Source organism: Carcharodon carcharias, chromosome 19, assembly GCF_017639515.1.
Source record: "Carcharodon carcharias isolate sCarCar2 chromosome 19, sCarCar2.pri, whole genome shotgun sequence".
Lineage (NCBI taxonomy): Eukaryota > Metazoa > Chordata > Chondrichthyes > Lamniformes > Lamnidae > Carcharodon > Carcharodon carcharias.
Window position 1 is genome coordinate 23,710,876 of NC_054485.1, and position 15,979 is coordinate 23,726,854.

At 40.4% G+C, this 15,979-nt stretch overlaps 2 long non-coding RNA genes across 2 annotated transcripts; both read left to right on the forward strand.

Moving 5' to 3' along the window:
- The first annotated feature begins 245 nt into the window (after positions 1-245).
- LOC121291150 lies at positions 246-11,673 on the forward strand. Its single transcript, XR_005945971.1, has 3 exons — positions 246-307; positions 6,742-6,895; positions 9,616-11,673. It is a non-coding gene; the product is annotated as an uncharacterized LOC121291150 (long non-coding RNA).
- Positions 11,674-11,852: 179 nt separating this feature from the next.
- Positions 11,853-12,873, forward strand: LOC121291151. The gene is made up of 2 exons (XR_005945972.1): positions 11,853-12,386; positions 12,571-12,873. It is a non-coding gene; the product is annotated as an uncharacterized LOC121291151 (long non-coding RNA).
- Positions 12,874-15,979: the final 3,106 nt, after the last annotated feature.

The window sequence follows — 15,979 nt, forward strand, 5'->3', positions numbered from 1 at the left end:
TATAGGTAGGTAACCTCTCTTTTACAAGCAATTGAAATATGCAATTAAATATTTTATCTTTTGTTGAAGCTTTCCTGAAAATTAAATCCTGCTGTCTCCTGATAATAGCTGACATTGATCTCTGACACTCCTAAGATAACTTTGTGAGAGATGCATTAAGTGGTTTTGATCTGATCTTCTTTGTTTAAAAGAGAGCAGGAACCTTTACTTGTGGTCAAGAGAAGAAAACATGATTTAATTTCTGAATAGAAATATTCTGTATTTGTGACACCTGTGCTGATGTGCATAACTTGAAATTGGAGATCTGGTAAGATCTAAACTTAGTTTCATGTACTCTTATATATCTGTCCTGTATCTAAAATACCCTTTCTGTATCATAATTTTGTCACACCTGTGCCACAACTTTAGCAGTGGATTAATGGCTGAGTATTGATCGGTATATACTTACCACCATATTTACCTTTTCAGACCTCCCAATGCTGGGTGGCACAACTGATTCTCAAAGGTTCATTTCTTAGCTTTGCTCTGCGTGGTACTTGAAGATAGGTTTTATTTTTTAAAATGCTGCTTCTAAATATAATTTAAAATTTATTTACCAGCTGCTAACCCAGCTAATTTTTGATGAATTCCGCTGAGTTCAGCTGAAGGGATTTTTGAGGAAAGGGGAAAGAAATTGGAAAGTTAAGATGTGCTACCTGTACCAATGATTAAAGGTAAATAAAAACACATCATGCAAAGTTCTTTCTTAGTTAGAAGAAAGATTACTGTAAGTTCATAAATACAGGGTGAAATAAGAGAGTGCAATCAGCATCAATAGCTAAAGTTGATATGACATTAGTAAGAAGAGAAAGTAGACAAGATGTTAAAATATTCATGAAAGAAACATGATGTTGTTCCAGTATATGAGAAACTTTCTGTCAATAACTTATATTTTTAAAAGCCACAAAAATATGGATGCCTGAAGATCACATGACTTATCTTGTGGATTGAAATACTTCCCTGTCTCAAGAGGGAACAAGGGGAACTTTTTAGACTGATGTTGACTCAATTGCTTTTCTGAAACTAATTCAAAAAGGTAATTTCAAATCGAAAGGGTCTTTCATATAGAAAGACACTGTCTCAAACTCTCAAGGTATGAAAGTCATCTCACAGGATATATAATTGACCTTAGCCACCCACTTCATTTGGGAAAGGGCTTTAGGCTTGTAACAGGTCATACAATGAGATAGCCATGTTTGTCACTTGTTCTTAAAACAGCAAGAAGCTATTTTGGGGGGTAAAAAAATCCATCTGACAACTATTGAGCCAGCTGCATTAACTATGCAGCCAAGGTAATAAGTGACCATACCTTGAAGGTGGGAGAAGGCTCTCCCCAACCTTTTCCAACATCAAGTTCACCTGAGAACCAACTTCCTGGAAAGTCGAGCACAAGAGACCTCACGGCTTACTGAAAATCCTTTGTTTTACACGACCTTCACTTTGACCAAAGCATTAACTCGTCTAAGGAAATACAGGCCAGTTATGAAAGAGAGACTGAGGTGATCATAAATTGTAATTGTGTTGTTTCATTTGCTCACCCACATCTAATCTTTGTGCAAGTGATAGTTTGCATGAGTTGACTGAAACATATCAAGTTTTAACCCTCTGGGGCAAGTTTGTGATAATAACCATTTTTAAAACTTCATAAAAAGCTGGCCGCTGGAATTATTTAAATTGGAACAATCTCCAAGGGTAAGAAAAATACACACCCCTCACATACAAAGCATACTTTATGGGCAGTAAGAAAATGCACACATTCTGTCTGTGACAAAATGAGGAAAATCTTTTTCACCCAGGGGGTGGTGGGCATCTGGAATTCGCTGTGGGCCCTGACAATATTCCAGCAATAGTACTGAAGACTTGTGTTCCAGAACTTTCCATGCCCCTAGCTACAGCACTGGCATCTACCTGGAAATATGGAAAATTGCCAAGGTAAGTTCTTTGCACAAAAAGCAGGACAAATTCAACCTGACTAATTACTGCCCCATCAGTCTACTATTGATCATCACTAAAGTAATGAAAAGGGTCATCAACAGTGCTATCAAGCTGCACTTGCTTAGCAATAATCTCACTGACATTCTGCTCCTGATCTCATTACAGCCTTGGTTAAACAAGGACAAAAGGTCTGATATCCGAGGCAAGGTTGACATCAAGGCAACATTTGAGTGTGGCATCAGGGAGCCCTAGCATAACAGGTCAATGGATATCAGAGAAACTCTCCACTGGGTGGAGCCATACCTATGAAGATGGTTGTGGTTGTTGGAGGTCATTCATTTCAGTTCCAGGACGTCATTGCAGATGTTCCTCAGGGTAGTGTCCTAGACCCAACCATCTACAGCTGCTTCGCACTTCCTTCCATCATAAGGTGAGAGATGGGGATGTTCACTGATGATTGCACAATGTTCAACACCATTCATGTTTCCTCAGATACTGAATCAGTTCATGGCCAAATGCAGCAAAACCAGGATAATATCCAGGCTTAGGCTGACAGGTGGCAAGTAACATTCACGCCACACAAGTGCCAAGCAAAGACCATCTCCAACAAGAGAGAATCTAACCATGGCCCCTTGATATTCAATGGCATTACCATTGCTGAATCCTCCACTATCAACATCCTGGGGGTTACCATTGACCAGAACTGGAGCAGCCATTTAAATACTGTGGCTACAAGAGCAGTTCAGAAGCTAGGAATCCTGCAGTGAGTAACTCACCACCTGACTTCCCGAAAGACCATCTACAAGACACAAGTGAGGAGTTTGATGGAATACTCTCCACTTGCCTGGATGAGTGCGGCTATAACAGTCAAGAAGCTTGACACCATCTAGGACAAAGCAGCCTGCTTGATTGGCACCCCTTCCACAAACATTCACTCCCTCCACCAACGACACACAATGGCAGCAGTGTGTACCATCTTCAAGATGCATTGCAGGAACTCACCATGGCTCCTTAGACAGCACCTACCAAACCCATGACCACTACCATCTAGAAGGGCAGCAGATGCATGGGAACACCACCACCTGGAAGTTCCCCTCCAAGCCACACACCATCCTGACTTGGAAATACATCGCTGTTCCTTCAATGTCGCTGGGTCAAAATCCTGGAACTCTCTCCCGAACAGCACTGTTGGTGTACCTACAGCATGTGGACTGCAGCAGTTCAAGAAGGCAGCTCACCACCACCACCTCATGAGTAATTAGGGGTGGGCAATAAATGCTGGCCTAGCCAGTGACACTCAAATCCCATGAATGAATAAAACAAAATGTTATAACCAGCTGAAGAGGGATTGAACAGCTCCCCTCTATTTGCCCTCCTTGTTTGACCGTAACATTTTTTTTTGTTTGAAATGGTTATTCTTGTTAATTCACAGAGCACTTAATTATTTACGCATTGTGATCTTAAAAGAACCAATAGGACAAGTTTTCTTGAATTTAACAAAGAAGCAGGTTCGCTTTATTTCACTTAAACCAATCTAAGTAAAATAATAAAATATGCAACAAGTTCTACATACGCACACACACACAGATTAGAGTGGCAATGTGTAGAGTCCATAATAAAACGTAAGAGCATATAGTCTGTAGTTTGGTGACTTGGCTGCTTTTTTAAGTTGAATTCACTGGTCTCAATGCTTCCGCTTTTAAGATGTTGATTGACTTAGTTGGTTGTTCTTTGGAAAACAGTCGTGCTGCATTTGGGTTTTCTTAAGAAATCTCTTGTCAACAGCAGGGTGTCCCTGGATGATCACAGTCATCAAACAGGGCTCAGAGCTTACCAGGTTGGTTATCGGAAAAAGGAGGCAGGAGTGAGCCCTACTTAGGGCTTCTCCACTAAATTGCTTGTCTTCAGTTCTGCTGAAGAAATATGTGCTTAAAACATACAAAGGGTTTGCTTGTCACATGACCTTCCTCCTTCAATTGCCGGGGGATTCAAGCAAAAGAGATTGTCTGAATATTCCAAAGGTGACTTAATTAGTTCATGTCTGGAAGCCAACTTAGTCAGCGTCCCGTTATCCAAGCGATTAGTCTTGATGGCCCATCTCTAACAGTTGAATACCTCTGGTGATTGCCCTAGACGCTTGCTAATGAGATAGATGTGAGTCCATCACACTCCCCTGAAGTCATTTCTTTTGATGGGTTTTGCAGACAGACTCCACTCCAATGAATTGAAATATGGAATGTATTGTAATGCAAATTGAGATTAGCCTTCTTGGGATAAGAGTTCAAATCACTTTAGTCTCTGTATTTTTAAAAAGTCTGGATTAAAAATAATTATTTGGCACACAGCATGTCTTCATGATAGATAACATATCAAACTTTGGACACAAATACTGAAATTTCTTACTAAGAATTGCTATTCAAATCTCTGAAGATTAGTAAGCAACTTTAACATAGTGGATGACATCCTCCATTTCAAATTGAATAAATGATTGAAGGGGGTAAAATTGCAGTTCAATGGAGAAAGTACAGGGAAGTAAATACTTAGATAGCTATTTCAAAGAGCCAGAACAGGCAGCAATTCTCGAGCCCCTTTGACAACATCTTGTAAACCTGCGACCTCTACCACCAAGAAAGACAAAGGCTGCATTGCATGGGAACACCACCACCTGCAAGTTCCTCCAATCTTGATTTGGAACTATGCCTTCGTTCCTTTACTGTCACTAGGTCAAAATCCTGGAATTCCATTCCTAATAGCACTGTGGATGTACCTATGTGGTATGCAGCTGTTCAAGAAAGCAGCTCACCACTACCTTCTCAAAGGCAATTGGTGATGGGCTTTAAGTGCTGGCCTGTCAGCAATGCCCACATCCCATGAAAGAATGGAAAAAAAATGAACTGAATGTCCTTCCATGCTTTATCACTCAATGATTCTGTGCTCCACTGTCAATTCTAGAATTACTATCAATAATTAAGAGTCTAGCAGACCTGACATCCTACTTCCTACTTGGGGTGAATGTTCTGCAGTTTCAACCAGCCAAATTAAATGTCCCCCAAGCTCTAGAAAAGAAAAATACAATAATAAACAATATAATGCTAATGATAACCCCATTTTCTTTCATCACATTGCCCTACCCATATCTAAGAGTCAAAATCACTGATTGTAGTTGATCAGACCATCTCATCTATGGAATACCATGCCAAGTGTTTGTGCAGTTGGCAACAGTATTAATCTGATCTAGTAAGAACTGGTAAACTGCTTCCTTTAATAACGGAATATTATTGTTAACAATATTTTCAGTTCTGTTGACCAAGGTAAATATTTAACTCCTATTGTGAGTATTTGTTAGTGAGTAACTAAATTAGTGGGTAGAGGCTAAATAAAATATGTTTCATGTCAGCAGGATGAGTTGCAAGGTAATTTTAAGGCTGAAATCACTGGCAATTTTGCAAGTTTTTTTCAAAGCCATTTACAATGCAACCTGATCTGGACGGGGAGATTTAACAAAAGGCAGATTAAATGCAAAGCCTTAATTAGACAGGAAGAAATAGTTCACTGGTGATACTGTTTGTCAGGTTACAATTCTGACAAAATGTTCTTGTGTAAAAACAAAAAATAAACAAGCATTTGTTTGCACTATGTAAAAGGTTAACTTGATATGATAACTGAAATTGATTCGATTGGTTAGTTAGATTTGAAGGGTTCAGTTGGATAGCCATGTTATAATGTGTCTATTAATGCCAAGTTAACTGAATGTAACCTGCTCAGGTTAGCCTGCTTTCAGAGTTGATTTTCAGCCCAGTATTACAAAAAGAGCTGGGGAAGTTTATGCAAGTTCTATAGCAAGTTGAGTTTTATTGATCAATGACAGCTTCTGGTAAAGCAATTAATTCAAAGTCCTGTTTGAATGCAATTCAATGACTTGTTTTGTTTAAACGAACTGCCTAAGGCTGCATTTGAAGTGCACTTGGAGCACTTATTTTTATTGAGTTCACAGAACAGGAAGAATGATTGAGCAAAGCAAGATATTGGGTTGGAATGGGAGATGGGGACAGAAGGTTCAAACCTATGGGTCGTAAGTATAAAAGTCACTAAATCCACTAGGGAATTCAGCAGAAACTTCTTTATTCAGAACATGGAACATGCTACAACAGGGAGTTATCTAAATAGACAAATAACACAGATGCATGTAAGGGAAAGCTAGATAAGTACACAAAAAAGAAGGAATGGAAGGATGTATTGACAAGATTAGATGAAGTGAGGAGGCTCGTGTGGAGCATAGACCTGTTGGGTCAAACAGCCTGTTTTTGTGCTGGAGATGCAATGTAGCTCCATGAAGTGTAGAATGTAGCACGACCTTATATAAAACTTTTCTGGCTACACCAAAGACCCTGAAGGCAGTAGTTGGAAACATTGGCTTCACCTCAATTTAATCTGCTCAGACCACAGCTCCCTGTTACTATGATAGTGAAACTTCTGTTAACTGAAGTTTGGGGATAGGTGGAGTTAATGAACCCAAAGCATTTTAAATGTCGCATTTTTTTCACTCCTGCCCAATCACACACACACACTGAAACTACAACATTAAAAAAAACACTGAGGACAGTTGGCTGCAGTACTAATGTTCCTTATTCAAGAATAACAGCGCAATATTTATGTTCTGTTAAACTAGTGTTATCAGCGTTTATCACTGTAGTATTGTCAATGTCGGGCATGATTCCTGCTTGTGCTAAAATGTTAACTATTTAATTACCAAATTTCTTTTTGTAGATCACATGCCACTTGTTGATTTAACATTTAAAGCAATTTGAATCTCACTCAGTGTAAACTACTGAGCCAGTTTTTGTATTTGAGAAAGTTTGCTGGCCAAGGTGGAAATGAGATCAGCAACTAAAGACAAACTGGCTAGCTGGCAGATAAAGAGGTGAGGGATTTGAGAGACTGAACTACTTTGCGATATTGTTCCAACTTTCGGACAACCTGCTGTCTTGCATTTCTGATGCTGGATTTTCTTAAAATCTAAATTTGAGGATTAAAGATGCATCACAGAGTTAGGAATCCAGTGAAGCACATAAAATACTTTGGGTGGGTGGGGGCCTGTAGGGATGGATAAAGGAAATTAAGAAATAATCTGAGGGTAATTCTTGGAGAATGTCTTCACTTACAGAGGAGATTGTGTTGTCTTGGAAATGAACGACTTAATGTCAGCTCTGCATTTGGCATTTTCAAACTAGATCGGCCCCATTCTAATCCTTCCTGAATGTGCAACCAATCTTGATATTGGAACAGAACTGTAAAACTGAACAGCTGTCAGGGTCTGAGGCTGTCTCAAATCGAAAGTGGAGAATATTTCCTTTCAAAAGAGACATCCTTTTGTGTGTCCTCCACTTCAATATTTTGAGGGGAGTACTTCAGATTTAAAGTACTTCCTCCTCTCCCAATGCCACTCCCTCCCATAACCCCCGAGCCCCTTTTTTTGTTTTTGGTGGTGGGTGGTGCTGGGGTGGGGGAGAGGGGCAGGGAGAATGGGAGTCTTGTTGCCTAGGCTACTCAGACACTGTTGGCTTGTACCAATAGTTTCTCATTTGAAAGTTGGTGTGATTGTATAAGGAATGGCCATTCCACCTGAGGTGAATGGATCTTGGGTTAGATTGCTTAGTCAGCATAGGCACATTTTGCAAGAATAACTTCAAACTTAGTTATTACACTTTTCACGGCAGGATAGGAGAGAGATAAAACTGCCAATGTCACGTTCGAAAACCTGTTTTTTTGCATGGCAATTATAAACCTTTGTGAGGGATTTCACAACTGCAGCAGAGTTACTTATCAACTTTAGAAATACTCCAGAATTTTAAAAATCTTAAATGATCCTGTGTAATTTTCAGAGGGGGATTGGGGACATGAGCAGCACAGTGAGAAATATTTACTGGCCTTTCACTCCTTGAGATCTGAGACTTCTTTCCAGCCCAGACTGATGAGATTAATGTCCTCCCTGTCTGCAGTCTGCAGGTTTTTATGTGAACGGATTTTGGCACTCTCAAACTCAGCTCCTGATAGACCTAGTTTGGGGTTGATTCTGACAGACAGAAATGGAACACACTTCCAATTTTAAGTGCTAACATCTCTGGTATTAGTGAGCAGAAAACTCACCCAAAAAAATAAGGGTGGAGGGATGGGGTAGGGGGAGAGGTGAGGGTAAGAATATATTGTGCTCGGTGTACAATTCATTTTAGGAGGGAGATGGTGGGGTTACTCTTTTCCCTGTAACATTTTTATTCTTCACCTGGCACATCCTCTATTCAATACCGATTGCACATTTCTCGTTGGTGAAGGTGGCCTTTACTTGAAAGTGTTGATGTTGCCCAAATTCTGGGGGAAGAGGAGATGGCCAGGGAAGAATTAATTTGGCAATGCTCCAACCATCATGGTCTTTTCCTGTCTGCAAATTTTGTATGTTTGTAAAACGTGGTAATTCTCCTGGCTTTGGGTTAGTTGTGAGAAGAAAAACACAATTATTCACATTGTGGCAAAGGAAGGGCAGAGGTGCAAGGCCACAGCACAAAATGGAGGGAAGGTTACAAATGCTCAAGGCACAAGAACAATGCTGGAAGGAATACCTGATCAGTGCCAAACTATTCCTTGCCTGTTTCCGCGCTCCCTCACCTACCCCAACTCCGCAACCCCAGGCCTGTGATCTGACTTGAGCCCTGACACACGACAAGGCATGTTATGATGTCCTGGGGAAAATAAGTTAATTTGGCAAGAGTTGTGGATATACATATGACTCCTCATATAATAATGCACCTCCTGTGATTTTGCATATGGTGAATTAGAGGTTATAGAACAGTGGTGTTAAACCATCAGGAACACAGATTTATCAGCATTGTGGGTGGTTCTTGGATTTGGAACGTCTGTGAAGAGGATCTCAGGTCTTATGTGTGTTGGAACAGGATCACAGCTCTTCCAAAACTTTAAAGGGGGTTTTTTGAGGTGGTGGGGGGTGGGGGGCGGCAGGTGGTGGTGAGAGGGAGGTTTTGTTGACTGCATACATTGGGATGAGGTTTCTGGGTCTGAGAAGTACGGGGAGGAAGACTCCATTGTCTCAACACTGGGGTTTGGTCTGAGGGCAGAGAGTATTGGGAATGTATCACCTGGCGGTTTTGGAATGCGAGGCCACTTCTGGAGTTGAATAGGACTGAGATGTGGATTTATAGGGAGCATTACCTTTCTGGTCTTTTATACCCTATTATATTATATGATTTCAGTGCTTATGTATCACTCACTGTTGAGTCCGAAACCTTGTACCTTTTGAGACCTTGAGATCCAGATAGACTTTTTGTCAATACACTTGTACTCCTTGTGTTCAAAAGCATCACATGTTTTAACTTGAAAATAATTAGTTTACTTTACAAAAGATGGAATAAGCACCTAAATAACAGCAATATTATTCAGTGGACATCCTTTCATCTAACTTCAATGTATAAAAAAATTCAAAGATTGTAACTCTTAAGAGCAAACCAATGCTTTCAAAATACTGTGTAAAAAAAAATAGTGTTTGTTTTCCTTTAATTGCTTACTGTAGCTGGAAGCCTAATTAATCTGAAATGCTTTTTGGTAATTCAAACCGATTTTTCTCTCTTGCAGGATTTCAGTGATTGGTTCCTTCTGAGATTTTCAAATGGACTCTTTGATTTGAGCAGAATGTTAAGTTATATATACTTTGGAAAAGACTGCCTGGATTTCGAATAACCCTACTGCTCAAATTTGAAAAGGAAAAAGCAGTGATACACTAACTGATCTAATTACACTCCATTCATTTAGTTTGAATTTATTCGTCTTGCTGTTCAAACTTGTAGCATTGTGTGGAAATAAGCCTGATGTGGGAAACTGAACTTTTCAATTGCATATGTACTGTGATTGGGTTTAAATGAACAACTGTCAAAGCCAGAACTAGACAAAAATTCTTTCTTGTCAAGGAGAATGAACGATAAAGGTTTGGATGTGGCAGGTTTGAGGGTGGAGGTTAGGACCTATGGAATGGGACATGAAATACCCTTGGTCTTTTTGGACCAAAAGTTGACGGGCCTCACCCTCAGCAAGTTCTTCCCTGCCAATTTCCCTACCCGTCCACTGAAGGGCACTCCAGACCGCTGTCCTCATCAGTGTATTACTTTCTTGATGATCCTTCCTTGTGCTTAAAACAGAGTTGTATTTATATAATGCCTTTTACCACAGGACATCCAAAATCACTTCAGTCAATTAAATGCTTTTGAGCGTTGTCGCTGATGTAATGTAGGAAACATGGTAGCCAATTTATACACAGCAAACTCCCACAAACAGCAATGTGCTAATCACCAAATCATCTTTTTTAGTGATATTGGTTGAAGGATCAATGTTGGCTGAGACACTGGGGATAACTCCCTTGATTGTTTTGGGAGAATGCCATGGGATGAGAGGGCAGACAAGGTCTCAGTTTAACATCTCATCCAAAAGGTGCTGCACTTTCTTAGTTCTGCACAGAAAGTGCTGCCCTAAGATGTGTGTTCAAAACTCTTTTACTGGGACAAAACATTAAGAATTCAATCTCTAGATTATTTCAAGGTCTTTTGGGATAAATCAAAGAAACTCATAAATCCTTACTAAAGATGAAGTAGACATTTCCTTGGGGTGATCCAAGTTGGAAATGATTCACTATGGAAATTTCTGCAAACTCTATAAATCTCAGCCACGATTCAGCAGATAGCACTCTCCCTCTGAGTGAAATGCTCGTGAATTCAAGCCCCACTCCAGGGACTTGGGGTACATTATTTAGGCTGACACTTCTGTGCAGTACTGAGGGAGTGTTGTATAGTTGGAAGTGGCATCTTTTGAATGGAACATTAAACTAAGGCCCTGTCTGCTCCCTCAGGTGGATGTAATACCTCCCGTGGCACTATTTCATGGACGAGCAGGGGAGTTCTCCCCAGTGTCCTGATCAATGTTTATCCTTTTATCAGCAGCACATAAGGATTATCTCATCATTATCTCATGCTGTTTGTGGAAGTTTACTGTCATAGTTCCTATATTACAACAGTGATCACACTTCTGAAGCATTTCACTGGTAAAGTGCTTTGAGACATCCCAATGTCATGAAAGATTCATAATAGTGAGGAGGTCCTGTAAACTGTACATGTTCAAAGTTCTCCTAATGTTTTAGAGAAAATATTCCATCAAAACCTATAGTCCTGAGTCTTCTGAGGTCTTAAAGACATTAAGGAGGATATGACAAAGACACCTAAACTGTTCATTGGATAAATATGAAATGTGCAGTCTTCCATTTTATTTATTTATTTTAGAGATTAGAAATTTCAGACACTGAGGAAAACTTTCTAGACAGATTTTCAAATGTTTTGTCATTCAATTGGTTCACTATTTTAAAAGAAAACCTATTAGTAGATTCCTCTAAATAGTCGTTCAGGATTGCTTGTTTTTGTTGCTGCATCTTGTATATGGGGGACACTGCTGCCACTGTTGGTGGAGGAGGGAGTGAATGTTTAAGGTGGTGGATATGGGGTGCCAATCATATTGGCACTTGGGATTTCCCATTGCAGCTTTATTTTTTTCATGTGATTTGAGTTTCACCAACAAGGCCTACATTTATTTCTCAACCCTAATTGCCCTTGAGAACTGCCACCTGGAATCGCTGCAGTCCAGTGCTGTTAGGAAGTTCCAGGATTTTGACCCAGTGACAGTGAATGAAAGGTGATATAGTTCCATTTCAGGATGGTGTGGCTTGGAGAGGAACTTGCAGGTGTTGGTGTTCCCATGCGTCTGCTGCCCTTGTCCTTCTATGTGGCAGAGGTCGCAGGTTTGGAAGATGCTGTTGAAGGAACCTTGGTAAGTTGATGCAATGCATCTTATAAAGGGATACATTGCTGCCACTGTTGGTGGTGGAGGGCTTGAATGTTTAAGATGGTGATATGTGGCGCTGATCATGCAGGCAGTTGGCATTTCCCATTCTAGTTTTATGGTTGCTTACCCTGTTTACGATTCATAAGTTCCTGACCTCTAGATTTGATTTGCTGCTGTTTTAATTTGAATTAATTAGCAAGGTGTGACAGTGAAATATTTACATTGATTGTACTTCACATGCTTGTCTACACAATCCACTTTCAGCTGATAGGATCACAGCTCTGCCCAAAATTGAAGCCCAGGCTATTTTCGTGAGGCTGAGGCCTTCAACTTAAAAACCTTTAAATCTGAATATAAACATGTTACTGTGAAATATGTAATATTTACATTTTTTTTTTTTAGAATCCTATTTTGGAAAAATTTCAGTTAGAGGAAAATTGGTGAGCAATTGTTTTTCAGAAAACATGATTATTTGTGGGGAAAAAATATAACTGCACTGCGTGGTGGCATTACCAACTTGCCAAGTAAGTCATGACAAATACAATGAGAGACAGGTGTGAAAACTTTAGCTGGAATTTGAATAAGACACGTTTGCATCAGTCACTTATAGAATGTGAAGTTAATTTAAGAATTTTAGCATTTGATATACTGGGGCATAATATCTGTACTATATGGAATTATAACATAATATACATATCTATATTGCAGATAGAGACTACATGGGCTGCCCTCCTCTTATCCACCTCTCATCAATGCTACACCAATTGCAATCTTTCTTTGCCAGCCACATCAAGACTGATAAATTGTTAATCTTTTGTAAACCAATTGTTCACACCCAAGCAAGAAGCTTTTCTATTGATAACCATGTGGAAAGTCTACTCTTCAATAATTTGTGTGTGAATATGTTCACTGCTTGAAGAATGGACCTAACAGCCCACCTGCCGGGGATGAAGTCTCTCTAATTTAATGTCATTGTAATATTGCTTATGAATAAAGCCATCTTTAACCAAACTGCATAATTATTTGCTATGCTCTGTTAAGGTACTTTCTCTGTGCTGTTTACTATGGGAGTGTCTGGTCCTGTGTACCAGCTCCTGCACAATTCACAATGCTGGAACACGGAGGTAAGTAGCCTTTCAAACTTAATGGATCAGTGTCCATTTGCAGCCCATATCTCCTCTGTATTATGTGTACTTTGGCAGAATTGTTATTTCACAGAATCAGAAAGAAATGTCACAAAATAGGCAATTTGGCCCATTGTGCCTTTGCTGACTCTTTGAAGAGCTATCCAATTAAACCCACTTTGCCATTTCTTTTTCTCCATTGCCGTGTAAATGTTTCCCCTTCAACTATTTACCAATTCCTCTTTGAATGTACAGCATACTTGCCAATGGGATGTTGACCATGCTGGAATTCCTATGCCATTGCCTCCTTTTCATGGTCTTTGGCCAACAAAGGCAACTTATTGTTATTTAGACTGTGAGATTAACCCAACTTCTGTTATAATAAATGCCCCAATGAAATAGAACTATTGATTCTTTTTGGGGCAATGCGTGACCTCCAGTGACATGATTGAAGTAAGAGCTTACTGTGGGAAACTGCAGTATAAATTCATATTCTCTCATTCCATTCCAAGGTGCTGCTTAAACTGGGTTTTAGTTGAGGTTGTGACCCATAGGTGACTGTTGCATAGGTTACTGTGCAAACACTGTTGCAGAATGTGCTATTAAAACAGTGGAAAGATCAGCTCTACTTACAATGAATAATGAAGGTGGAATTTTGGATAGTAAATCCTGGGCAGAATTTGAAGGCATTATCAGGCAATTAGTGAAAATTTCAACAAACCCCGTGAGATGTACAACCAATCTCTCTCTCACTTCATCTCATAAATTGAATGAATGTTTTAGTTGACGGGCAATATGATCGGCGCAGGCTTGGAGGGCCGAAGGGCCTGTTCCTGTGCTGTACTTTGTTCTTTGTTCTTTGAATTAGTAGCCATTTAGTAAAAAAGAATGTCATCACTTACATTTTAGGATCGGCAACATTCCTGGACATCTCATCACAATATCTCACCTCCCACCATCCTACCCCAGTGCTTTCACCATTGGTTACCTAACAGGCCCATTACCTGTGCCCTGTCTTCCTGCACCAATCGCATTACCAAGTAAATCACATTACCAGATTGGATGATCCATTACTGTCAGTCAATGTCTTTTTATCCCACATCTGATATTTTTATAACTCGTGTTCAAAAAACGTGTAAAATTAAAACAATTTGTTATTGCCACTATGATTTTTCTCCTGGATATTGCAGTAATGCCCTGGAGACACCAGGGAAGTCCTGGAGAGTTAGTAAGCCCTAGTTTCATGTGAAGTCTAGAAGGATGGAGGTGGGGAAAGTTAGATGAGGTCCACCCCAGCTGGGTGGTACCTCAAGCAGTCTGTGTTTAGCGGTAGCATCCTGCGCATGGTATTGGCAGAAGAACTGCAGCAATACAGGAAAATAACCAAAAAAAGGAAAAATATGGAGAGGCCAACTCTGGTGGTGTCATCTATGTGACGATCGTGGAGAGCTCAGAATTATGACCATTTATGACCAGAGAGAGCTCTCCTTATGGCCACTTTCAGCAGGAAATGTTATTTGGCCCGGTTTAAAAGTCAGTTCCTACGACCTTTAATATTAAAGAGAGTTTCATTGCTTGAGTACAGTTTTAATCAATATGCTGATTAAGTAAAACTAAGGAAGCACAGTTTTCAACTAATTGTCCCACTAAACCAATTTAATCTCTGCCTCACCACAGCTCTGGTTACTATGATGAAAAGGAGGGAAATAAGCCCAGATTGTAGTGCAATGGAAACATTCAAGCTGGTGTTAGGAAGGGATGATGGAAGAGGTTGTCGACAGCACTATCAAGTGGCACTTACTCAGAAACAAGCTGTTCACTGATATACCAGTTTGGGTTCCGCCAGGCCACTTAGTTGCGTTCCACCAGGGCCACTCAGCTTCTGACCTCATTATAGCCTTAGTTCAAACATGGACAAAAGAGCTGAATTCAAGAGGTGAGGTGAGAGTGATTGCCCTTTGCACCAAGGCAGCATTTGACTGAATGTGGCATCAAGGAGACCTGGCAAAACTGGAGTCAATGGGAATTGGGCAAAACTCGCCACTGGTTAGAGTCATACCTAGCACAAAGGAAGATAGTCACTGGAGGTCAATCATCTCAATCCCATGACATCACTGCAGGAGTTCCTCAGGATCATACCCTAGGCCCAACCATCTTCAGCTGCTTCATCAATGACCAATGACCTCCATTATAAAGTCAGAAGTGGGGATGTTCACCGATGATTGCACAATGTTCAGCACTATTTGAGACACCTCAATACTGAAGCAGTCCATGTCTATATGCAGCAATATCTGGACAATATTCAGGCTTGGGCTGATAAGTGGCAAGTAACATTTGCACCACACAAGTGCCAGGCGATGACCATCTCCAGCAAGAGAGAATCCAGCCATCTCCCTTTGACATTCAATGGCATTACCATAGTTGAATCCCCCCACTATCAACATCCTGGGGGTTACCAATGACCAAAAATGGAACTGGACTAGCTATATAAATACTATTGCTAGAAGAACAGGTCAGAGGCTGGGAATTCTAATTCTCAAAGTCTTTCCACCATCAAAGGCACAAGTCAGGAGTGTGATGGAATACTCTCCACTTGCCTAGATGAGTGCAGCTCCATCAACACTCAAGAAGCTCAACACCATCCAGAACAAAGCAACCCGCTTGATTGGCATCCTATCCACAACCTTCAACATCCACTCCCTCCACCACTGACACACAGTGCAGCAGTGTACCATCTACAAGACGCATTGCAGCATCTCACCAAGGCACCTTCAACATCACTTTCAAAACCTGCGACCTCTACCACCTAGAAGGACAAGGGCAGCAGATGCATGGGAATACCACCACCTGCAAGTTCCCTTCTAAGCACACCATCCTGACTTGGAAATGTATCGCCGTTCCTTCATTGTCGCTGGGTCAAAATCCTGGAAATCCTTCCCAAATAGCACTGTGGGTGAACCTTCAACACATGGACTGCGGTGGTTCAAAATGGC